This window comes from Rhinopithecus roxellana, chromosome 16 (genome assembly GCF_007565055.1).
Source record: "Rhinopithecus roxellana isolate Shanxi Qingling chromosome 16, ASM756505v1, whole genome shotgun sequence".
NCBI classification, from domain to species: Eukaryota; Metazoa; Chordata; class Mammalia; order Primates; family Cercopithecidae; genus Rhinopithecus; species Rhinopithecus roxellana.
Genome location: NC_044564.1, coordinates 117,691,474 through 117,717,740, shown reverse-complemented (window position 1 = coordinate 117,717,740; position 26,267 = coordinate 117,691,474). Strand labels below are relative to the sequence as shown.

At 40.1% G+C, this 26,267-nt stretch overlaps 1 long non-coding RNA gene across 1 annotated transcript in view; it reads left to right on the top strand.

Moving 5' to 3' along the window:
- The window catches only part of LOC115893850, a 28,390-nt gene extending 5,695 nt beyond the window's left edge, over window positions 1-22,695 (top strand). The window contains exons 2-3 of the long non-coding RNA XR_004053869.1: window positions 19,020-19,313; window positions 22,527-22,695. This is a non-coding gene — a long non-coding RNA (uncharacterized LOC115893850). The remainder of the gene's footprint in view (window positions 1-19,019; window positions 19,314-22,526) is intronic.
- Window positions 22,696-26,267: the final 3,572 nt, after the last annotated feature.

Here is a 26,267-nt window from a genome sequence, read left to right as displayed (position 1 = left end):
GACACCCTATTCAACAAATGGTGCTGGGATAACTGGCAAGCCATACGTAGGAGAACGAAACTAGATCTTCATCTCTCACCTTATACAAAAATCAACTCAAGATGGATCAGGGACTTAAACCTAAGACACGAAACCATAAACATTCTAGAAGATAACATCAGACATCAGAAAAACCTTCTGGAAATTGGCTTAGGCAAAGACTTTGTGACAAATAACCCAAAAGCAAACGCAACAAAAAGCAAAGATAAATAAATAGGACTTAATTAAACTAAAAAGCTTCTGCACAGCAAAAACAAAACAAAACAAAACAAAACAAAAAAACAATCAGCAGAGTTAACTGAAAACCCACAGAGTAGGAGAAAATCGTCACAATCCATGCGGCCGACAAAGGACTAATATTCAGAAACTACAAGGAGCTCAAAAAAGTCAGCAAGAAAAAAAAAAAAAAAATCCCATTAAAAAGTAGGTTAAGGACATGGGTAGACAATTCCCAAAAGAAGATATACAAAGGTGGTTCCAAGATGGCCACTCTGTGAGTGACGCAGAAGACGGGTGATTTCTGCATTTCCAACTGAGGTACTGGGTTCATCCCACTGGGGCTTGTCGGACAGTGGGTGCAAGACAGTGGGTGCAGCCCACCGAGCGTGAGCCAAAGCAGGGCGAGGCATCGCCTCACCTGGGAAGTGCAAGGGGTCAGGGAACTTCCTTTCCTAGTCAAGGGAAGCTGTGACAGACGGCACCTGGAAAATCGGGTCACTCCCACCCTAATACTGCACTTTTCCAATGGTCTTAGCAAATGGCACACCAGAAGATTACATCCCACGCCTGGCTCGGAGTGTCCCACGCCCACGGAGCCTCGCTCATTGCTAGCACAGCAGTCTGAGATCCAACTGCAAGGTGGCAGTGAGGCTGGGGGAGGGGCACCCACCATTGCTGAGGCCTGAGTAGGTAAACAAAGCAGCTGGGAAGCTCAAACTGGATGGAGCCCACCATAGCTCAAGGAGGCCTGTTTGCCTCTGTAGACTCCACCTCTGGGGGCAAGGCATAGCCCAACAAAAGGCAGCAGAAACCTCTGCAGACTTAAATGTCCCTGTCTGACAGCTTTGAAGAGACTAGTGGTTCTGCCAGCATGGAGTATGAGATCTGAGAATGGACAGACTGCCTCCTCAAGTGGGTCCCTGACCCCTGAGTAGCCTAACTGGGAAGCACCCCCAAGTAGGGGCAGACTGACACCTCACACGGCCGGGTATCCCTCTGAGACAAAGCTTCCGGAGGAATGATCAAGCAGCAACATTTGCTGTTCAGCAATATTCCCTGTTCTGCAGCCTCCACTGCTGATACCCAGGCAAACAGGGTCTGGAGTAGACCTCTAGCAAACTCCAACAGACCTGCAACTGAGGGTCCTGACTGTTAGAAGGAAAACTAACAAACAGAAAGGACATCCTCACCAAAACCCCATCTGTACATCACCATCATCAAGGACCAAAAGTAGATAAAACCGCAAAGATGGGGGAAAAACAGAGCAGAGAAGCTGAAAATTCTAAAAATCAGAGCACCTCTCCCCCTCCAAAGGAAAGCAGCTCCTTGCCAGCAATGGAACAAAGCTGGATGGAGAATGACTTTGATGAGTTGAGAGAAGGCTTCAGAGGATCAAACTTCTCCGAGCTAAAGGAAGAAGTTTGAATTCATTGCAAAGAAGCTAAAACCCTTGAAAAAAGATTAGATGAATGGCTAACTAAAATAACCAGTGTAGAGAAGTCCTTAAATGACCTGATGGAGCTGAAAACCATGGCATGAGAACTACGTGATGAATGCACAAGCTTCAGTAGCCGATTCGATCAACTGGAAGAAAGAGTATCAGTGATTGAAGATCAAAGGAATGAAATGAAGCGAGAAGAGAAGTTTAGAGAAAAAAGAGTGAAAACAAACAAACAAAGCCTCCAAGAAATATATGACTATGTGAAAAGACCAAATCTACATCTGATTGGTGTACCTGAAAATGACGGGGAGAATGGAACCAAGTTGGAAAACACTCTGCAGGATGTTATCCAGGAGAACTTCCCCAACTTAGCAAGGCAGGACAACATTCAAATTCAGGAAACACAGAGAACACCACAAAGATACTCCTCGAGAAGAGCAACTCCAGGACACATAATTGTCAAATTCACCGAAGTTGAAATGAAGGAAAAAATCTTAAGGGCAGCCAGAGAGAAATGTCGGGTTACCCACAAAGGGAAGCCCATCAAACTAACAGCAGATCTCTTGGCAGAAACCCTACAAGCCAGAAGAGAGTGGGGACCAATATTCAACATTCTTAAAAGAATTTTCAACCCAGAATTTCATATCCCGCCAAACTAAGCTTCGTAAGTGAAGGAGAAATAAAATCCTTTACAGACAAGCAAATGCTGAGAGATTTTGTCACCACCAGGCCTGCCCTATAAGAGCTCCTGGAGGAAGCACTAAACGTGGAAAGGAACAACCAGTACCAGCCACTGCAAAAACATGCCAAATTGCAAAGACCATCGATGCTAGGAAGAAATTACATCAACGAATGAGCAAAATAACCAGCTAACATCATAATGACAGGATCAAATTCACACATAACAATATGAACCTTAAATGTAAATGGGCTACATGCTCCAAATAAAAGACACTGACTGGCAAGTTGGATAGAGTCAAGACCCATCAGTGCACTGTATTCAGGGGACCCATCTCACGTGCAGAGACACACATAGGCTCAAAATAAAGGGATGGAGGAACATCTACCAAGTAAATGGAAAAAAAAAAGGCAGAGGTTGCAATCCTAGTCTCTGATAAAACAGACTTTAAACCATCAAAGATCAAAAGAGACAAAGAAGGCCATTATATAATGATAAAGGGATCAATTCAACGAGAAGAGCTAACTATCCTAAATATATATGCACCCAATAAAGGAGCACCCAGATTCACAAAGCAAGTCCTTAGAGACCTACAAAGAGACTTAGACTCCCACACAATAATAGTGGGAGACGTTAACACCCCACTGTGACAGAACAATGAGACAGAAAGATAAAAAGTCTATCCAGGAATTGAACTCATCTCTGCACTAAGCAGACCTAATAGACATCTACAGAACTCTCCACCCCAAATCAACAGAATATACATTCTTCTCAGCACCACATCGCACTTATTCCAAAACTGACCACATAGTTGGAAGTAAAGCACTCCTCAGCAAATGTAAAAGAACAGAAATTATAACAAACTGTCTGTCAGACCACAGTGCAATCAAACTAGAACTCAAGATTAAGAAACTCACTCAGAACCACTCAGCTACATGGAAACTGAACAACCTGCTCCTGAATGGCTAAGGGGTACATAATGAAATGAAGGCAGAAATAAAGATATTCTTTGAAACCAAGGAGAACAAAGACACAACATACCAGAATCTCTGGGACACATTTAAAGCAGTGTGTAGAGGGAAATTTAAAGCACAAATGCCAACAAGGGAAAGCAGGAATGATCTAAAATTGACACCCTAACATCACAATTAAAAGAACTAGAGAAGAAAGAGCAAACACATTCAAAACCTGGCAGAGGGCAAGAAATAACTAAGATCAGAGCAGAACTGAAGGAGAGACACAAAAAACCCTTCAAAAACTCAATGAATCCAGGAGCTCGTTTTTTGAAAAGATCAACAAAATTGATAGACCACTAGCAAGACTAATAAAGAAGAAAAGAGAGAAGAATCAAATAGACACAATAACAAATGATAAAGGGGATATCACCACCGATCCCACAGAAATACAAACTACCATCAGAGAATACTATAAACACCTCCACACAAATAAACTAGAAAATCTAGAAGAGAAATGGATAAATTCCCAGACACATACACCCTCCCAAGACTAAACCAGGAAGAAGTTGAATCCCTGAATAGACCAGTAACAGGCTCTGAAATTGAGGCAATGATTAATAGCCTACCAACCAAAAAAAGTCCAGAACCAGATGGATTCACAGCCGAATTCTACCAGAGGTACAAAGAGGAGCTGGTGACATTCCTTCTGAAACTATTCCAATCAATAGAAAAAGAGGGAATCCTCCCTAACTCATTTTATGAGGCCAACATCATCCTGATACCAAAGCCTGGCAGAGACATGACAAAAAAAGAGAATTTTAGACCAATATCCCTGATGAATATTGACGCAAAAATCCTCAATAAAATAGTGGCAAACCGAATTCAGCAGCACATCAAAAAGCTTATCCACCATGATCAAGTGGGCTTCATCCCTGGGATGCAAGGCTGGTTCAACATATGCAAATCAATAAACGTAATCCAGCATATAAACAGAACCAAAGACAAAAACCACGTGATTATCTCAATAGATGCAGAAAGGTCTTTGACAAAATTCAACAGCCCTTCATGCTAAAAACTCTCAATAAATTCGGTACTGATGGAACGTACCTCAAAATAATAAGAGCTATTTATGACAAACCCACAGCCAATATCACACTGCATGGGCAAACACTGGAAGCATTCCCTTTGAAAACTGGCATAAGACACGGATGCCCTCTCTCACCACTCCTATTCAACATAGTGTTGGAAGTTCTGGCCAGGGCAGTCAGGCAGGAGAAAGAAATAAAGGGTATTCAATTACGAAAAGAGAAAGTCAAAGTGTCGCTATTTGCAGATGACATGACTGTATATTTAGAAAACCCCATCGTCTCAGCCCAAAATCTTCTTAAGCTGATAAGCAACTTCAGCAAAGTCTCAGGATACAAAATCAATGTGCAAAAATCATAAGCATTCTTATACACTAATAACAGACAGAGAGCCAAATCATGAGTGAACTCGCATTCACAATTGCTTCAAAGAGAATAAAATACCTAAGAATCCAACTTACAAGGGATGTGAAGGACCTCTTCAAGGACAACTGCAAACCACTGCTCAGTGAAATAAAAGAGCACACAAACCAATGGAAGAACATTCCATGCTCATGGATAGGAAGAATCAATATCGTGAAGAATCAATATCGTGAAAAGGTAATTTATAGATTCAATGCCATCCCCATCAAGCTACCAATGACTTTCTTCACAGAATTGGAAAAAACTACTTTAAAGTTCATATGGAACCAAAAAGGAGCCCACATGGCCAAGACAATCCTAAGCCAAAAGAACGATGCTGGAGGCATCACACTACCTGACTTCAAACTATACTACAAGGCTATAGTAACCAAAACAGCATGGTACTGGTACCAAAACAGAGATACAGACCAATGGAACAGAACAGAGCCCTCAGAAATAATACCACACATCTACAACCATCTGATCTCTGACACACCTGACAACAACAAGAAATGGGGAAAGGATTTACCGGTTAAATAAATGGTGCTGGGAAAACTGGCTAGCCATACATAGAAAGCTGAAACTGGATCCTTTCCTTACTCCTTACACGAAAATTAATTCAACATGGATTACAGACTTACACGTTAGACCTAAAACCATAAAAATCCTAGAAGAAAACCTAGGCAATACCATTCAGGACATAGGCATGGGCAAGGACTTCATGTCTAAAACACCAAAAGCAATGGCAACAAAAGCCAAAACTGACAAATGGGATCTAATTAAACCAAAGAGCTTCTGCACAGCAAAAGAAACTACCATCACAGTCAACAGGCAACCTACAGAATGAGAAAATTTTTGCAATCTCTCATCTGACAAAGGGCTAATATCCAGAATCTACAAAGAACTCAAACAAATTTACAAGAAAAAACAAACAACCCCATCAAAAAGTGGGCAAAGGATATGAACAGACATTCTCAAAAGAAGACATTTATGCAGCCAACAGACACATGAAAATATGCCCATCATCACTGGCCATCAGAGAAATGCAAATCAAAACCACAATGAGATACCATCTCACACCAGTTAGAATGGTGATCATTAAAAAGTCAAGAAACAACAGATGCTGGAGAAATTGTGGAGAAACAGGAAGACTTTTACACTGTTGGTGGAACTGTAAACTAGTTCAACCATTGTGGAAGACAGTGTTGCGATTCCTCAAGGATCTAGAACTAGAAATGCCATTTGACCCAGCCATCCCATTACTGGGATTATAAATCATGCTGCTATAAAGACACATGCACACATATGTTTATTGCGGCACTATTCATAATAGTAAAGATTTGGAAGCAACCCGAATGTCCATCAGTGATAGACTGGATTAAGAAAATGTGGCACATATACACCATGGAATACTATGCAGCCATAAAAAAGGATGAGTTCATGTCCTTTGTAGGGACATGGATGAAGCTGGAAACCATCATTCTCAGCAAACTATTGTAAGGACAGAAAACCAAACACCACATGTTCTCACTCATAGGTGGGAATTGAACAATGAGAATACTTGGACACAGACAGGGGAACATCACACACCAGGGCCTGTCATGGGGTTGGGGGAGTGGGGAGGGATAGCATTAGGAGATATACCTAATGTAAATGACGAGTTAATGGGTGCAGCACACCAACATGGCACATGTATACATATGTAACAAAACTGCACGTTGTGCACATGTACCCTAGAACTTCAAGTATAATAATTAAAAAAAGGAAGATATACAAATGGCCAAGAAGCATATAAAAAATGCTTCACTAACTATCAGGAATATGCAAATAAAAACCACAATGTAATACTACCTCACTCCAGCAAGAACGGTCATAATAAAAAAATAATAATAATAGATGTTGGTATGGATGCAGTGAAAATGAAACACTTTTACATTGTTGGTGGGAATGTAAACTAGTACAACCACTATGGGAAACAGTTTGGAGATTCCTTAAAGAACTAAAGGTAGAGCTACTATTTGATCCAGTAATCCCACTCATAGGTATATATCCAGAGTAAAATAAGTCATTATACAAAAAAGATACTTGCACACAGATGTTTATACCAGCACAATTCACAACTGCAAAAAATATGAAACCAGCCCAAATACCCATCAATCAATGAGTGGATAAAGAAAATTTGGCATATATACACCATGGAATACTGCTCAGCTATAAAAAGGTATGAAATAATGGCATTCACTGTGACTTGGATGGAATTGGAGACTATTATTCTAGCTGAAGTAACTTGGGAATAGAAAACCAGACATCATATGTTCTCACTCATATGTGGGAGCTAAACTTTGAGGTTGCAAAGGCATAAGAATGATACATTGGACTTTGGGGACTTGGGGGAAAGGCTGAGGGGTGGCGAGGGATAAAAGACTACACATTGGGTACAATGTACACTACTCAGGTGATGGGTGCACCAAAATCTCAGAAATCACCACTAAAGAGCTTATTCATGTAATCAAACACCACCTGTTTCCCTAAATTGTACTGAAGTAAAAACATTAAAAAAAATTTAAAAAGAATGAGGATGAAGAGGAAGAGGAATAAGAATTATCAGCAGAGGTTAAGTAGCAGGAAGTGGATTACTTCCATTGTACAGATTTGAAAACTGAGGTTGAATGACTTGTCCCTGTCATATAGCAAGTAAATCCCTGAGCAAAGACTTTAACCCTGTTTTGTCTTCCACTAAATTCTGTATTACCTCTACTAAAGCAGCTGTGTGTTAGCACAGCTAATAACTATGAATAAAAAAATAAAATTTGGAAATTCTAGGGCTAACATACCTTCCAAAATAAGGCTGGCGTCTTGCTTCAGAAACACCTCATATGCCCTAAGAACCCACCAAGCATCTTCCTCTAAACAAAGACCCCAAAACTAAGATAGAAAAATCTAGAAGTCAAAACAACTATTATAATGTTGTAGGAGACTCTTTCATGACCCCACCTGAGGGCTATTAACTATTATTAAGATAACGTTCAAGAGAGCATGCCTTTCTCATTACCAAGCCCATTATATAATTCAGATACCTTTTTTTTTTTTTTTTTTTTAATGACAGTTATAATTAGTAACAGAAGGCAGTGTGGTAGCAAAGGAAGAGAAAGAAAGGTCATCAAAAGCAGACATAGGAGAACTCGAACTTGCTCTGGAGATAATTTAAACATTTTGAGATGGACATTTTGATCAAAAGGAAAGACAGTAAGAAAGACAAGAAAAGGTCTGCCTATTTCCCTAACCGTCCTGAGTAAACCGGGAGCATTTATTTGGTCAGCAGCAAAGCTCACCCAGCCTCTCAGGCTGACCTGGTATAGAAAAAAGAGCATGGTGATCTTGAATAAGTTACTAAACATCTCTGAGCTTCCACCTGCTCAGCTTTCAAATGGAAGGTCATAATCCCTCCTTTGCAGCACTGTAAGGACTGGCGATATGATATAGAAAGATCTTAATAGTTTCTGGTCTAAAGTAGGCCGTAAACAACAGAGGGCTCTTGTTATTTTGATGATAATGGCATATATGAGGCAGGCGGCAAAGAAGAGGCTCTTATGGGATGGCTATCAGGTTTGGCTTGGGTAAACATGGGCACTTCCTATTTAACCCAGCCTTTGAGACTAGCTTCAAATATTATTTTCTAGAGTCACAGTTTGCTAAACCAAGAAGTTCATGGGCCTTACTTCACAAATTATTACTTGGGTACTTTAAAAACCTCCCATGACAAGAACCAGCCCTCCACAAGGCAGGCAAAGGACCAGAGCTGAGTTCCATGAGGAAATAATTCTCTCAGGGGTTACAGATGCATGGACTATATTTTATGGCCAGTGCTGGGTGAATTTTTAGCAAGGAGAGAAAGGCCAATTTTTTTTTCCTCTAATCACACAGTGGCATAGCTTAGATGCTTAGATTTGGACTGAACTATATCTTGCCCTAAAACTCTATTATGGATGTTACCTCTCATTTCATTGACAGAATATTTCTAACATGGATGTCACTCCCTGGTGAAAGAAAAAGAAAAGTCATTCTTGGTGGGGGACAGATTAGGCAGCTCCTATTGTTTCAGTGGCTCCTGCCTATGTCTGCATCCCTCACCAGAGTGGAAAAAATATCTTCTTAAAAATTTTTGTTATAGTCTTACCTAATAGGTGCTACATGAAATGTAACTAGATTGACTGGAAGGCAAGTACACTGCTGAAACACAGTACTTTACTATTTCAGCCATAGATCGTAACCAACATGGGCGAAAATGTTTCCATGGGAAAATGTGGTCAGAGTTCCCTTCCGTGCGGAGGTGCCAGAAACACCTTTCCCTTGCAGGCTTTCACTGCGTTCTGAGAGGCAGCCTGGTGTAATGGAAAGAGCTCTGTATTTGGAGCAAGATGACATGAGTTCCAGTTCAGTTTTCCTGCTCTATGAGTTGAATGACCCTTAAACTCTCTAAGTCTCAGTGTCCTTCTCTGCCCCAAAGGCATAAAAACTCACACTCCCTTGGTGTTTCGTGAACTGAAATGTTGGCAGAATCACTTTGAAAACCATAAAGTTCCATGTACAATGTTGAAAAATTGTTAGTACCTTTCTGATCTGCTGGGATGTGAGCCCCTCACATGACTTTCACATGAAAGTTGGCATTCCTTCTCAGCGTTACATGGCCAAGGTAACCCATTCCTCTCTGTAGAGATGTGCCTGTTCTGTCTCTAAGCTGTCTAGGCATCTCTGATCCAAAAGCTTTAACTTCCAAAATTCATAAGCTCCAACAAAAAGATAAATGAAGAGGAGAAGTGGAGCACTGGTATAAAGATACCTGAAAATGTGGAAGTGACTTTGGAACTGGTAACAAGCAGAGGTTGGAATAGTTCGGAGGGCACAGAAGAAGACAGGGATATGTGAAAAAGTTTGAAACTTCCTAGAGACTTGTTGAATGGTTTTGACTGAAATGCTGATAGTGATATGGACTATCAGCATTGAAGTCCAAGCTGAGGTGGTCTCAGATGGAGATGAGGAACTTATTGGGAACTGGAGCAAAGGTCACTCTTGCTATGCTTTGGCAAAGAGACTGGTGGCACTTTGCCCCTGTCCTAGAGATCTGTTGAACTTTGAACTTGACATAATGATTTAGAGTATCTCTGGCAGAAGAAATTTCTAAGCAGCAAAGCATTCAAGAGGTGACTTGACTTGACTTTTTGGAACACATGTGGACAGTATGTGCTGTAGATCATGCTCCTTCTTGGGGCCCTCCCAACAGAGTGTAGGCTGCAGGGTGGAAGATGTGGCATAGGAGACAGCACCAGAGCATGGGAGCAGGCGACTTCTCAGGAGGTGGGACTTCCTCATTGGCTCTCCCCTCATCCAGTCTGAGAGCCTTTGCACCACAGATGGCTTCTGCCCTTTTTGGCCACTGTCGTACATGTAATCAAGCATCAGATTGAAACTCACATCCAAAAGCTACTCATCTCATCTCTAATAGTGGTGCTTGAATTTGAGTGATTGTGGTAACCTGGGGCAGCAGGCACAGGAGAATTATTAAGCAAGCCACCTGCATTCAACAGCAGTAGCAGAAGGAAGTATTGGGAATTCCCAGTGTGCCTTCTCACTCCTTTATCCTGCAGGTGCAAGCTTAAGCAAAGCTCCTACCATACTGTCTCCTTGCAGAAAGGTCCTTAATAATTATCCACAGGCCTGAGAAAAAGGTCAAAGCTCTAAATAAAAAGGTCAAAGCACAGTCCTTCTTAGTGACATCCTACTCATTTCTAAGGTCCAGCTCAAGTGCCATCTCCTCTAGGAAGACCTCCGTTATCCAAAACCTCCTCACAGTCCACTTCATTTGTTCTTCTCGAATCCAGACCCAACCTCTATTATTTGATGCTGATTTCATTCACAAAAAGGACAAAAGAAGGTTCATATTCACATACATGCTCCAGTCTCTTCTATATGCATGTGTAACACATTATGGAAACAGCTAAAAGCCCCTCTTTCCTTGCCTGTAGTATGTGAATAATCATACCTACTGTGTGGGGTTGGTGTGAGTAGCAAATGTGACAAAAGACTGGGTGCGGTGGCTCACGCCTGTAATCCCAGCACTTTAGGAGACCAAAGTGGGAGGATCACTTGAGGCCAGGAGTTCGAGACCAGCCTGGCCAACATGGTAAAACCCCGTCTCTACTAAAAATACAAAAAAAAAAAAAAAAAATAGGTACGGTGGCTCATGCCTGTAATCCCAGCCACTTGAGAGGCTGCGGTGGGAGAACTGCTTGAACCCAGGGGTCAGAGGTTGCAGTGAGCCAAGATTGCACCACTGCACTCCAGCCTGGGCAAAGGAGCAAGACCCTGTCTCAAAAAAAAAAAAGACAAAAGATGTGAAAGTAAATTTTAGTTTCAGAAATACTGCGAAAGTAAATTTTAGTTTCAGAAATACAATTTCTAATTCATCATGATTTTTAGTATGCATCCCTAGCAGATTTGTTTAAGTTTCTGATGAGCTCAGTCTGATATCTGTATCCTAGATGCTTAGATCCAATTCTGGCCCAAAACAAGTGATTAGAAAATGTCTGATGATACATAGGCCACTGAAACAGAATAGCAAGCCCAGAAATAAATCTACACATTTACAGCCAACTGATTTTCAACAAAGGAGCCAAGAATACACAATACAGAAAGGACAGTCTCTTCAATAAACAGTGCTGGGAAAGCTGGATATTGACATGTGGAATAATAAAATTGACTCTTACACTACATACAAAAGTCAACTCAAAATGAAGTAAAGATTTACATATAAAACCTGAAGCTATAAAGTGATTAGAAGAAAACATTGTGGAAAAGTTCCATCACATTGGTCTTGGCAACAATTTTTTAGATATGACCCCCAAAGCACTGACAACAAAGGTAAAAATAAACAAATAGGATTGCATCAAACTAAAATGCAAAGGAAACAATCAACAGAGTGAAAACAAAATCTACAGAATGAGAGAATGTATTTGCAATCCATACCTCTGATAAGGGGCTAATGTCTAAAATATATAAGGAATTCCAAAAACTTAGTAAGAAAACAAATTGTCCAATTAAAAAATAAGCAAAGGACCTGAATAGACTTTTCTCAAAAAAAGGCATACAAAAGACCAACATATATATGAAAAAATGCTCAATATCACTAATCACCAGAGAAATGAAAATTAAAACTGCAATGAGAAATCACCTCATACTGTTAGAATGGCTACTATCAAAAAGATGAAAAGTAACTGTTGGCAAAGGTGTAGAGAAAGAAAACTCTTGTACACTATTTATGGGGATGGAAAGCAGCATGAGAATTCCTCAAAAAGTTAAAACTACAACTTACATATGATCCAGCCAATCCTACTAATGGGTATATGATATGGTTCGGCTCTGTGTCCCCACCCAAATCTCATCTCAAATTCGAATCCCTATGTGTTGGGGAGGGGTCTGATGGGACGTGATTAGGTCCTAGGGATGGGCTCCCCCATGCTGTTCTCATGATAGTGAGCTCTCATCAGATCTGCTGGTTTAAAAGTGTGGCACTTCCCACACCCCTCACTCTCCCTCTCCTACCACCATGTAAGATGAGCCTAGCTTCTCCTACACATTCCACCATTATTGTAAGTTTCATGAGGCCTCCCAAGCCATGTGGAACTATGAGTCAAATCTCTTTATAAAGTACCCAGTCTCAGGTAGTTCTTTATAGTAGTGTGAAAACAACTAATACAGAAAATTGGAACCAGAAGTGAGGCACTGCTATAAAGATACCTGAAAATGTAGAAGCAACTTTGGAAGTGGGCAACGGGCAGAAGTGGGAACAGTTTTGAGGGCTCAGAAGAAGGCAGAAAGATTTGGAAAAGTTTGGAACTTCCTAGAAACTTGTTGAATGGTTTTGACTGAAATGCTGATGGACAATGAAGTCCAGGTTGAAGTGGTTTCAGATGGAGATGAGAAACTTATTGGGAACTGAAGCAAAGGTCACTCTTGGTATGCTTTAGCAAAGAGACTGGAGGCATTTTCCCCCTGCCCTAGAGATCTGTGGAGCTCTGAAATTGAGAGAGATGATTTAGGTTATCTGGCAGAAAAAATTTCTAAGCAGTAAAGCATTCAAGAGATGACCTGACTTTTTTTTAAAGTATACAGTCATATGTGTTCACAAAGAGTTGGTCTGAAATTGGAACTTATGTTTAAAAGAGAAGCAAAGCATAAAAGTTTGGAAAATTTGCAGCCTGCCCATGTGGTAGAAAAGAAAAACCCATTGTCTGCAGAGAAATTGAAGCCATCAGCGGCCCAAATTTGCATAAGTAAAGAGAAACCAAATGTTAATAGCCAAGACAATGGGGGAAAATATATCCAGGGCATTTCAGAAATTTTCACAGGAGCCCCTCTCATTATAGGCCTGGAGGCCTAGAAGGAAAGAATGGTTTTCATGGGCTGCTGCTCTATGCAGCCTTGGGATGTGGCACACTGCATTCCAGACGTTCTAGCTCCAGCCATGGCTAAAATGGCCAAGGTATAGCTTAGTCTGTCACTTCAGAAGGTGCAAGCCCCACATCTTGGTGGCTTCCACATGGTATTGGGTCTGTGGGTACGCAGAAGACAAGAGTTGAGGTTTGTGAGCCTCTGCCTAGACTTCAGAGGATGTGTGGAAATGCTTGAATGTCTAGGCAGATGTCTGCTGCAGGGACAGAGCCCTCATGGAGAACCTCTACTAAGGCAATGCAGAGGGGAAATGTGGGGTTGGAGCCCTTACACACAGTCCCCATTGGGTCACTGCCTAGTTGAACTGTGAGAAGAAAGCCACCATCCTCCAGACCCCAGAATAGTACATTCACCAACAGCTTGCATCATGCACCTAGAAAAGCTTCAGGCACTCAACATCAGCCTGTGAAAGCAGCCATGGGGGCTTACCCTGCAGAGAAACAGGGGTGGAGCTACCTTAGGCCTTGGGAGCCCACCTTTTGCATCACTGTGCCCTGGATGTGAGACATGGAGTCAAAGGAGATTATTTTGTAACTTTAAGATTTAATGACTGTCCTGTTGGGTTTCCGACATGCATGTGACCTGTAGCCCCTTTGTTTTGGTCAATTTCTCCCATTTGGAACGGGGGCATTTACCCAATGCCTGTACCCCCATTGTATCTTAGAAGTAACTAACTTGCTTTTGATTTTACAGGCTCATAGGCGGAAGGGACTTTCTTTGTCTCATATGAGACTTGGACTTGGAATTTTGGGTTAATGCTAAAATGCTGGGAAGGCACAATTGCATTTTGAAATGTGAGAAGGACATGAGATTTGGGAGGTGCCAGGGCAAAATGATATGGTTTTGCTGTATCCCCACCCAAATCTCATCTAGAATTGTAATCCCCATGTGTCAGGGAAGGGGCCTGGTAGAAGGTGACTGGATCATGAGGGCAGTCTCCCCTATGCTGTTCTTATGATAGTGAGTGAGTTCTCATGAGATCTTGTGGTTTAAAAGTGTGGCACTTCCCTCCTCACTCTCTTTTTCCTGCCACCACGTCAGACATGCCTTGCTTCCTCTTCAACTTCCACCATGTTTCTAAGTTTCCTGAGGCCTCTCCAGCCATATGGTACTGTGAGTAAATTAAACCTCTTTTCTTTATAAATCACCCAGTCTCAGGTAGTTCTTTATAGCAGTGTATAAACAGACTAATACAGTATATATTCAAAAGACATGAAATCAGTATGTCAAGTGGATATCTGCACTCCCATGTTCATTGCAGCATTAGTCACAATAGCCAAGATATGGAACCAACCTAAGTACTCATCAGTGAATGAGTGGATGAAGTGTAGCATATACCCATAATAGAATATTATTCACACTTAAAAAGAAGAAAATCCTCTCATTTGCTATATGCATGGACCTAGAGGACATCATGTCAAGTGAAATAAGGTAGGTACTGAAAGACAAATACCATATGACCTCGCTTATATATGAAATCTAAAATAGTCAAACTAATAGAGAGTAAAATCATAGTTACTACAGGTTAGCAATTTGGGAACTCAGGAGATGTTGGTAAAAGGGCACAAAATTTTGGTTAGGAATAATAAATTTAAGAGATCTATTGTACATCATGGTGACTATAGTTAATAATATATTGTATGCTTGAAAATTACAAAGAGAATAGATTTTGTGTTCTCATTATGAAAAATCAGTATGTGAGGTAATGCATATCTTAAATAGTTTGATATTAGCCATTCTATAATTTATACATATATCAAACATCAGGCTGTATACCATAAATATACAAAATTTCTGTTTATCAGAAAAAATAAGTAAATAAAACAGAAAATATCTGATGAATTAATGAATAAATGAAAAAATGAATGAGTCAAACAGGAGTCAGGAAATAGGGCAGAAGACTCTTTAATATGAGAATAACCTTTTCCCCTCAACTAAATTAGAGTTCTCCTGATATTCCTTTTTATAACACCTATCTTCCATTCATAGCACCTCTCATGATTTGAATTGCCTACATATGTCTGTTAAGTCAATATCTGTCAGCTTCATTTGATAATCCCCCGATAGTGGGGACTATTTCTCTTTTTATTCCTTGAATACTCAGCACCTAGGACAGAGCATGGTATGCAACAGGCACTGAATACATATTTATTAAATCAATGAATACAGATATTTTATGCTATTCAAAAACAGAAAACTATGCCCAGACGGAAGTTAAAGTGTAGCATTTTATTCAATTACTATGTATTAATGTAAGCTGAGACACTTTCTTGGCCCCATCTCATCCCTTAGTCCGAGTTGGGGCATAGTGTGTGTTCTCATTTTATCTTTCACTCTCCCTCCATGGAAACACTTATCATCTGTGTTGTGTTTGTTCATGTCCTTGTCTTGTGGCCTACTAGGCTATGATCTCCAAAACGGAACCACCTTTCATTCGTACTTATATCCTAAATGCACAGCCATGGTACTTAAATATGGCAATAGGGCATAGTCACAATTCTAAAGTTCTATTTGACATATGCTCCAGAGTCCCTCTGCTTACTGATGTTTATATTTTTTTTCTTTTACTTGGCCTCGTTGTTCACCAAAATTTATTCATGTTTACATAATGGTGGTACAAACAGAAATGCAACTTTGGTTTCACAATTTACATTGATAACTTCACATTCATTTGAGAGTTGGATTATATTTCTGACAATTACAGATTTTACCTCCTTCTTGAACCTATGGACATTATATGAGACAGGGTGATATGTGTAATAATGTGTAATGTATACATGTGGTAGGAACACTGGGAACTGTAAACATACAGTGAAGCCCTGGAAGGTAAATAATTAAAATTTGGTGCAAGCTAACTGCCCTTGAGATTTTAAAGTCAGAAACTCTAAGAGAATCTCTTAGAGAAAATTTTTAAATATGATCCAAGGTTTGGAAAGACCGTTAACTGCAAATTAGTAAAATCAGAGAACTCCACTGACTATCATAGAATTGCTGAGGCAGATGCCACATGGGAACAGGATACTAATCTAGAATCGAAAAATCAAATTTCAAGAGATAGGTACTAAGAGTAATGGTAGTGATTCAAACCAGAGAGTAAGATCTGAGCCACGACAGCAGGGATTAGGAGAGTACCATTTGTATATACAAGTCACTCACTAGTGTGTTCTTTTACATAGTTATCACAACAAACCTTCCAGGATACTCCAGTTTTACAGAGAATGGGATTGAGGCTCAGAGAGGCTTAATAATTTTCCCAAGGTCATACTGCTTATCTGTGTTCATATCAAAATTTGAAATCAGATCTGTATGACTCCAAATTAAGTGTTGAACCCACCATACAAAAATGCCTCCTAGTTGATGCTTAGGCTGCCTCTAGCTCATCTGATAGGAATGAATTAGAGCTGTGGTCCCCATTCCTGGATTAGAAATAAAGGAACGAAGAAAGGGAGGGAGGAAGGGATGAAGGAAGGGAAAGAGGGAAGAATGGAGTGAGAAAGGGAGAAAAAGAAAGAATGAAAAAGAGAGAAAAAAGAAAGAAAGGAATAAAGGAGCAAATGGAGGAATGAAGGAAGGGAAAGAGGAAGAAAGGGAGGGAGGGAGGGAGGAAGGGAGGAAGGAAGGAAAGAAGGAAGGAAAAGAAAGAAAATTTGGGGTTTTACACTAGCCCTACTGAAAACAAATCTTCAGGGATGTGTGACCCATGATTTTGTATTTTAAAAACTTTCTTCAGGTGATTCTCATACCCAAGGGCAGAGAATCACAGACTGAAGGGGACTCTTGCTCTAGTTGTGGTGTTCGACTTGTGAATTCTAAATTTACTCAAGTTTTAAGGCTTTGTGTCCTAAGTCTCTTGCCTGTTGGATCTCAGAGTGAAAATTCTTCATGTTGATCTAAGGAAAAGTACTTAAAATTATATTCCATGCTTTGTTAATTCTAAAATGCAAAATTTTTGTCTCTGAATATGTCTGAAATTGAGATGCATCCTACAAGTGATGATGCCCTGCAGTTTCCATCAGCCGGACAGCAAATATCATCACCTGTGCTTATGTGAATCTGCCTGTCATTCCTGGTAGTTCACCTGGATAAGTACAATCCTTGACATTTCAGGCCACAAACTCTTTAAGAATTAACTTTGGAAAGAACATGGATCCTGACAGTTGTCTAACAAACTTCATTGACAAGAACTAGTAAGATAAAGAGAGCAGCAGCATTAAAACTTGAAAGAAAATACCAGAAATAATAATGGAGTCTTCTTTTAAGAAACACAGCAATAAAAATGAACAACATACTGGTACATGCTACAACAGGGATGAACCTTGAGAACTAAATGAAGAAGCAAGTCACAGAAAAACCACATGTGGTATGATTCCATTTATACGAAATGTCCAGAGTAAGCAAATCAACAAAGACAGAAGGTAGGTTAGTGGTTGCATGGGGTTGAGGAGATAAGGGGAAAATAAGGAGTGACTGCTAATGGGTATAGGGTTTATTCTGGGGTGTTGAAAATGTCCTAAAATTGACTGTGGTGATAATTGCACAATTCTGTCAATGTGCTATCAAATTGTACACTTTAAATGGGTGAAGTTGTATGGTATATAAATTATATTGCAATGAAGCCATTAAAAATTCGTGAGAGAGGAGAAAAAAAAAAAAGAAATGTAACATTACTAACTGGCTGGCTGTCAGAGAGGACAATAGCATATGGAAAAAAAATTTAAAGACTGAGTCAAAAAGTGGTTTAGAAAAGGCAGACATTGAATGCAAAGTTTTATGAACATTTGAACACTTATTTTGCTTTATATCACAAGAATGATGCACAGTAGTCCCCATTTTCCATGGAGGATGTGTTTCAAAACCCCAGTGGATGTCTGAAACCACAGATAGTACCAACCCTGTATATACTATGCTTTTCAATCTAATAATTTAGATGGCTACTAAGTGACTAACGGGTATATACGCTGGACAAAGGAATGCTTCACGTCCTGGATGGGATGGTGCAAGATGTCATCACACTGCTCAGAATGACGTGGATTTACAACTTATGAATTGTTTACTTCTGGAATTTTCCATTTAAAATGTTTGGACTGTAGCTGATTACGGGTGACTGAAACTGCAGAAGACAAAACTGTGGATAAGTGGAAACTACTGTATTATAAAAATATAATCAGAATAAATGAGCTCTTTCAATGAGGTCCAAAAATATAATTGATAAGAAAGCATTGGGTTATAGTTCAGTTGGCATCATTTTCTTTGCTTTATAAATGGCACATAAAATAAAGTCTCTTAAAATGAATGACATCTTGATGTGATAAAATATAGTATGTGACTCAGTTACATGAGACTGCTTTTCCAGCCAATGGCTAGCTGTAAAATACTGGCTGTATTCTTTATGTTTTCCATTCCTAAGATTTAATGTCTCTATACTGAGTCTATTTCTATGGATCCTCTTGGCTATGAGATATTCTAATTCAAATTTTTATTCATGTCTGGTGAGAAATTTACCATTTATTATTAGATCCTGCATCAGATCACAGGCTTAAAAAATAAAGAAAAGAGAAAAAAAATCATACCCATCTAAATTTATCTCTTACTGAAAGAAACATGCAAGAAGAAAGAGATAAAATTATTTCTTGCAGTTTTCCCTCTAATTATATGTAGAGTTTCATTTCTTAATCCTCTCTGAATCTCAGATTCCCAGAGACCTGAGGATGCATGGAATAACACATGAGGAGGGGAAACTCTGGGCCCGTAGTCAAAATGTGTTCACCACGGCAGACAACTGCTTGGGTGGCAGCTTTGGGATGAATTCTCCTTGGCGAGTGATCGTCCCACCTGTAGGTGCCTTCCTGATCGTCTGTGTGCAGGGCACCAAGCAGACCATCTAAAGCCACTAATCCTGAAGAGAGCTGACCCAGGGGCAGGACTTGCCAAAAGAAAAGGGGCACAATAGAAAAGAATGGCTGCTGATAAGTTCCTTCCAACAAGTGAATTTAGTGGATTTTAAAATTTCTTTTTAGTTGCTGGTCTTCATAAGAGATTATTTTTGTCTAAAATGCAAACACCTATGTTTACCTTGCAGTCTCCAAAATAACTGAGAAATTGGAAATGCCTAAATGGCCAACACTAAATAAATGATTAATAATATTTGAGATACCCATATTATGAAACAGTATATGAACATGAAAATTTTTACAAAAGGTTTTTGAAACTAGGGGGAAAAGTCCGAATGCCACATCTAATGAAAAAAAAAGCAGAAAAAAATATACATGATGTTCTCCACTACATAAGGAATGGACATTGAGGAAAGAAATATGCCAAAATTATGATAATATTAGGCTGGTATAGCTGTAACTTGTTCATGTTTCTGCATTCTATAATAACTGTCATACTCTTTTCTATCATAAAATTAATTTTACACAATTTGAAACATTTTTCTTATAACAGAAAATAAAATGTGATCATAGTAGAAAATTTAGGAGGGAAAGAGAAAATATAAATCTGCCAGATCTAACACAAATAAAATAACTGATAATATAACATTTTGGTATATACTCTTACAGTCATTTTTGCTTGAATAGATGGACAATACAGAGAGCGAGAAGGGTCTACAATCTTATGAGCCACTGCAAGTTCTACCCAACCTATAATGAGAGCTGGTCCCAACACATGGAACACCGGGCTCTTGTAGCCATGGTTTTCCTAGTTAACTCTATTGCTTTAATCATAGTTCATTGGACTGAGAGTAAAAAGTTAACCCAAGGTGATCCAATCACATTTACTCCCCAGGAATTATAGCTGATAGTACTAAGGTACCAGGAAGACAGGCAGTGGACGAAACTCTGCACCAGATTGAGGCAGTGACGCTAACCATGGGCAGGTGGAAGCAGACAGAAAAAGGCAAGAGCTGATGGGCCCTCCAAAGACTGACAGAATAGCACATGTGGTTCCTAATAACTTCTCAGTTTCTGTGCCTTCTTGATTTATAAGATTTCTCCTTCCACTCTCAATAAAGACATCCACATCCTTAAAACCAGAAGCGCTTTAATTAAGACACTTATATACTATTTTAATTAAATTTTAAATTTTAAGATAATTGTAGATTCATGTGCAGTGATAAGAAATAATAGAGAGAGACCTTGTGTACTCTTCACCCAGTTTTCTCCTGTGATAACATCTTGCAAACCTGTAACTCAGTATCACAGCCAGGGTACTGATATTGACACAGTCAAGAAACAGAACATTTTCGGCAGTGGCTTACGCCTGTAATCCCAGCACTTTGGGAGGCCAAGGCGGGAGGATCACGAGGTCAGGAGATCGAGACTATCCTGGCTAACATGGTGAAACCCTGTCTCTACTAAAAATACAAAAAAAAAAAAAAAAAAAAATTAGCCGGGCGAGGTGGCGGGCGTCAGTAGTCCCAGCTACTCAGGAGGTGAGGCAGGAGAATGGTGTGAACCCGGGAGGCGGAGCTTGCAGTGAGCCCAGATCAGGCCACTGCACTCCAGCCTGGGCGACAGAGTGAGACTCCGTCTCCAAAAAAAAAAAAAAAAAAAAAAAAAAAAAAAAAAGAAACAGAACATTTTTTTCATCACCACAACTATTTCTCATGATTTCTTTTCCTCCTGCCCTGCTCCACACTTCAGCAGTAATATTTAAATGACTATCTTTTATTTCCTGTTTATTAAACATTATTTAATTGAACCCTAATGAACACTCTCACATGTAAATCTTTTAGAGTAACTTTCTTAGAATAAGTGAATTCTTTTGATTGCTAAATTGCCTTCAAGAAAGTCTGACAAATTTACATTAGCACCAACAAACTATTTTTAATGAAATAAAAAGATAACATAAACTTTTAGTGGTTTATAAGACCTTCTGAGATCCTTCATCTACAAGGGTGCCTAATAAATTCTGCCACTTCAGTTGAGCAAGTTGTTTTAAAATCAGTTCAGTTCAAGTTAATATGTTTACTACTTTTGGTCAAAGATCATTGCAAGGGTATTAGAAAAAAATATAATTACAATGTTAACTTTAAAAACAACTTAGAAAAACCTGAACAAAGTCAAGTTATATATATTATGGGAAACCTAGATTACATTTTGGAGTTACCAAAGAGTATCATCAGTCTCATCCATCGAAATGTTGTTTTAAGACTATTATTTTTGGCTGGGTGTGGTGGCTCATACCTGTAATCCCAGCACTTTTGGAGGTGAAGTGGGTGGATCACCTGAGCTCTGGAGTTCAAGACCAGCCTAGGCAACATGGAGAAGCCCTTCCAAAAATATAAAAATTAGCTGGGCATGGTGGCAGGTGCCTGTAATCCCAGCTACTTGAGGGGCTGAGGCAGGAGGATTGCTTGAGCCTGGGAGGTGGAGATTGCAGTGAGCCAAGATCGTGCCATTGCACTCCAGCCTGGGTGACAGAGCAAAACTCTATCTCAAACAAAACAAAACAAAAGAGTATTATTTTTGACATAAGCTTGATGTTCATCTTTGGAATCATCCAGCTGAAAAAAAAGTCATATAGTATCTTGTTGGACAGAAATATCTTTGGAACTCTTTTAAATTGATTATTACCTCTACTAGATAAGCACCCTAAAGACCATCTGGCAAGCTTTTTGTTTGTTTGTTTTTGCATGCATAGAAAAAATGTAAAGAAAATGAAGAGAGTTCTTCATAATCATAGGTATAGAGATTATAGCACAAGGGCAGTATGATTGCTTGAGCTCAGGAATTCGAGTCCAGCCTGGGCAATATAGCAAAACCCTATCTGTATAAAAACTACAAAAAAAAAAAAAAAAAAAAAATTAGCTGGGCATGGTAGCGTGTGCATACATGCCCAGCTATTCTAGAGGCTGAGGCGGGAGGATCACCTGAGCTGAGGGAGGTTGAGGCTGCAATGATCCATGATTTTACCACTGCACTCCAGCCTGGGCAACAAAGTGACAACCTGTCTCAAAAAAAAAAAAAAAAAAAAAATCATCAGTCTAATACACATTGTTGTTGATCATGGCATACAGTAGTTTTGCAACAGATTGCCATAAAAAAAGTTTAACATTAATTAAAAAACAGGAGTTCCACAAAGTAAAATAACTCACTGCTGTGCCATATCCTATGTTGTTCAGTTGAACCAGTGATCCCTTTCAAATTATAATCCCTTAAGATAATAGTCTTTATTTTCCTTATCCCTCTCTCCAGTGGCCTCTTTTGAAAAGTCGTCCTCATCCACAGATGGTCAACATTATGATGGAATTTTGTTTTCCTCTCATGTGAATTTGGAGCTGATAGATGCTTCTCAGCTCCTTGCTGGGACCTCACTGACAAACCCGCTGGCCCCAGAACTACTTGTGACATCAAGATGACGCTTGTGAGGTTCCTGTTGGTATCTTCTGCTGAACTACAGGGCCCAGTGGACAAACACTGATGAGAACCTGAAGTTCAGAATTCGTCACTGCCCCTCACAAAGCCTATGTGACCGGGAGTAGATGACTAAACCCTTCACTGTCTTTTCTCCTATTAGAACATAACATTGTCTAGTTCTAACACAGAGAACAGAAAATGAGTTAGCAATGTCCAAATTCCCTGCAGAAACACTTGAGAAGGGACTGCCAAAATGACCTTCTCTTGCAAATTCAGGGTTATACTCAAAACTCTCCAAGGGGACTTAGTGGCTGACATTCTAGTATTCCATGATGAATCAGCCCTGCAATTTGCACAGAGACAGTCATACTGAGGAATATGCAGTGTCTGGGGAGAAATGAGGTATCTGGATGAAAAATGGAGTGTCCCCAGATATTTGGGGGAGGAGATAGGAGCAACCCAGAAACCCTCCATGTCTAATCAAGTGACTCATGTTGTGACAGCAGTCCCCATCCCCAATCCACCTCACCAAAAAAAGATGTTTTGCATCGAAAATCACCATTCACGAAGGACACAAGGTATCTTAGACATGATAGCAGTAGGTCTTTCCCTGAAATGCTCCACTTTTGCTTCTTTAAAATTTTAGCAGTTATTTGCTATGTTTCCCTGTGCCAGAAAAAGAGGAAAGGATGACTTGGGTTCTTCTATTTATGTAGATGTCACGTGCTTTTGACAGTTCTATCACATTTCTGACAGTTACATATTTTTATTCATGAGTTATTTGATGGATTGGTTCTTTGGGGGCATCAGAAGTTTACACTGGAACACAGTTAAGAGCATGCAGACCTCATACTTTTGACACCAAAGGTCACACTTTGGATTAGGCACTAGGGGCCAGGCCTCTAGACCACAGGAGCAAACACAACAGCAGTTTTTCAGAAGTCAAATCGGTGGGAAACAAGGCAAAGAAGTTGAAGCTGAGAGAGATTTTTGTGGCTGTCTTAAGGACATAAAAAGTCATGAAGCATAAAAAGGCCTCATAGGGATTCCCCCATATTCCCAGCTGCAGAAACATTCTGCCTAGCTTATTTTCCAGAAGACCCTTGGTGAGAGTGCCAATGGCCTGCTCCTGGCCCAGCTACCTGCTCCCCTGTATGCCTTAGAAAACATGGACAGACCCGGTTCCTCCTCAGCCTTGGGACAGTTCCTTCCAGCTTCCCAGTGATGTTCTTGGACTGCACAAGCAGCTGCTGGCCCAGAGTCAGTCCAAGTGCCCAGATGTGCCAACGCAGAGCCAGGGATGCCAGACTTGGCATGGGGGGCCGCCTGCCTGGGGCCATTGGCTTGCCTCAAGAAAATAGAGTTTGAGAGGGCCTGGAGTTTCAGCCCCTAGGTAGGGCTGGGTGCCAGTGGTTTTCTGTAATTACACATGGTCCTAAAATGTGTTGTTCTCAAAATTGGAAAATGAACTGTGGATTGGAGTCTCCACATGTACCCACCATTCTATACAAAATGCTTCATTTGGGAATATTCAATTCCTTTTCATTTCCTTAAAGCAGTCATTTTTCAAATGTTTTCAAAGCAGTAGACTCCACCTTTCCAAAAAACCTTGCGCATATATCCCACAGGGAAACTGATGAGATTGGGGCTTATACCCTTACGCCATTAAGCGACTTCATTATATAGCTTGTCATCCCCTGAGGTCTAACCACAGTTTCCTTAAGCTTGCAGAAAAACTAATTTGAAAGCAATAGTGTAAGAAGTTTTAGAAACAAATCCAATATTTCTTAAAAGCCAATGTTTTAATGACCAATTTTTAGCAGAAAAAAATAAGAAAATTCACATCTTTTTCAGTGTCAAAATGCATTCAACAAACATTTTCTGAATATAGGCACTGAGCTGGGCACTGGGGATGAAGAGATGAAACACAATTCTAGCATCTAAATAGACCTTTGTTGGTGAGTGGCCTTGGGAAAGTCACTTGCACCTCTCTGAGTCCCTGTGAAATTATGAAGGAAAAAAGTGCTAACAATGTGAGAACTGATGATTATTGTCATATGGACTCTTCATTTTACACTAAAGGAAGTTGAGCTCCAGAGTGGGATATCAGACTCAAGGCCCAGACTTCACTTCTGGTCTCCTGACTTCCAAGTGAACAGTGTTGCATCTTCCCTGATTGCACTTATAGAAGAAGACAGGGAGGAGATAAAGATGAGAGTGACTTGGGAAGAGCAGGCATGGAGGAGACAACCTGAGTCTTCTGATCCAAAGGTAAAAACTGAAGATACTGAGTCTTAAGATGTTGGTGCAAAAGGACTGCAGAAGTTGGGTATTCAGAGCCTTGTAGAAATGACATGAAAATCCAATGTACCAGTTTGATATACGATGAGTTCCCATTACAGATGACATTCCTTATGGTTTTCATGGCATTTACACTGCCAGTATCATATTTAACCCTCCCAGCAAGCATCTAGATAGGGTAGGAGGGACATTGTCCCCATTTCAGAAATGGAGAAACTGAATCTCAGATATGTAAGCTGACTTGCCCAATGTCAAACAACGGATAAGTAGCAGAGTTCTACCCTTTCTGTTCCAGTTGAGTAATGTATTAAGAGATAGGCATGGGTCTGAATTCTGCCCTGGGAGTGTGAAGATGGAGTGACACTGACAGAACTGCAGAAGAAAAGGACTTGGCATTTATAGAGCATATACCTGTACCATCATATCAAAATGCAACACAGCTATTGCCTCTTGGAACATTATAATAGAATGGAGAAAACAAGTATATAAAGAGGTAAATAGCATCTAGGGTCATGAGTTCTATACCAGAGATATGGACAGGAGCTTGTTTAACGGTTATAGCAACCAGGTAATAGACTTCTTATTAAATTTCCAACTCTCTGATGAGAAAACTTGAGACTCAGAGAGCCCAAGTAACCAGCTCCCATGTCATGCAATCCATACATTGAGGGAGCAGGTGTTGAACTCTTGTCACTGACTCCAAAGCCCTCTTTGTACTTACCCAGCTGCCCACAGCTTCTATGAGAGTGTCTGCAGGCATGCTGGCTGGAGGGGGAAGGAATAATATTATTTCATTTATGTTTTATTTATGTGGTGGTGTGATATTTATCTAGCAGCTTTCATCTGGGAGATGTGAAGTGTTTTATAAACAGGTTCTTATTTTTTCCTCCCTCCCCTTCCACTCCTCTACCTGAATCCTTGAGAACAAAAGAGGTTTCCAGGGAAGACCAAGGTCACCAGGGTGGACAGGTGTATATGGGATGGTGGTTCCCCACGTGTGGATACAGCTGTGTTTGGTGATAACAGCAATAATCTCATATATTTGTATATCCCTCTGTTGTTTACTAACCTGCCTCATGTCCAACTTTTATTTGATACCCACACCAGTCATGTGAAATCGGCGGAACAAGCATCATTTTACAGAGGAGGAAACTGAGGTCCAGAGAGATCAATTAAACTGTCACATGGCCTGACATAAAAGGAGTGGAGAGTCAAACTCAGGTCTACTGATTCCTACAAAAACAATGTTGAGTAATGGCTAAGAGGCTGAACTTTGGA